Genomic DNA, 916 nt, shown 5'->3' with positions numbered 1-916 from the left:
AGCAACATCACCATACAGTAGTATGCAGTAGTATATCAACATCACCATACAGTAGTATACAGTAGTATAGCAACATCAACATACAGTAGTATATCAACATCACCATACAGTAGTATACAGTAGTATATCAACATCACCATACAGTAGTATACAGTAGTATATCAACATCACCATACAGTAGTATATCAACATCACCATACAGTAGTATACAGTAGTATATCAACATCACCATACAGTAGTATACAGTAGTATAGCAACATCACCATACAGTAGTATAGCAACATCACCATACAGTAGTATACAGTAGTATATCAACATCACCATACAGTAGTATACAGTAGTATAGCAACATCACCATACAGTAGTATAGTATCATCACCATACAGTAGTATAGCAACATCACCATACAGTAGTATACAGTAGTATATCAACATCACCATACAGTAGTATATCAACATCACCATACAGTAGTATACAGTAGTATATCAACATCACCATACAGTAGTATACAGTAGTATAGCAACATCACCATACAGTAGTATAGTATCATCACCATACAGTAGTATAGCAACATCACCATACAGTAGTATAGCAACATCACCATACAGTAGTATACAGTAGTATAGCAACATCACCATACAGTAGTATAGTATCATCACCATACAGTAGTATACAGTAGTATATCAACATCACCATACAGTAGTATATCAACATCGCCATACAGTAGTATACAGTAGTATATCAACATCACCATACAGTAGTATACAGTAGTATAGCAACATCACCATACAGTAGTATAGTATCATCACCATACAGTAGTATAGCAACATCACCATACAGTAGTATACAGTAGTATATCAACATCACCATACAGTAGTATACCAACATCACCATACAGTAGTATACAGTAGTATAT

Source organism: Coregonus clupeaformis, unplaced genomic scaffold (assembly GCF_020615455.1).
Source record: "Coregonus clupeaformis isolate EN_2021a unplaced genomic scaffold, ASM2061545v1 scaf1114, whole genome shotgun sequence".
In the NCBI taxonomy this organism is placed as follows: Eukaryota; Metazoa; Chordata; class Actinopteri; order Salmoniformes; family Salmonidae; genus Coregonus; species Coregonus clupeaformis.
The sequence above is the reverse complement of the archived record's forward strand: the minus strand, read 5'-3'. Positions refer to the sequence as shown.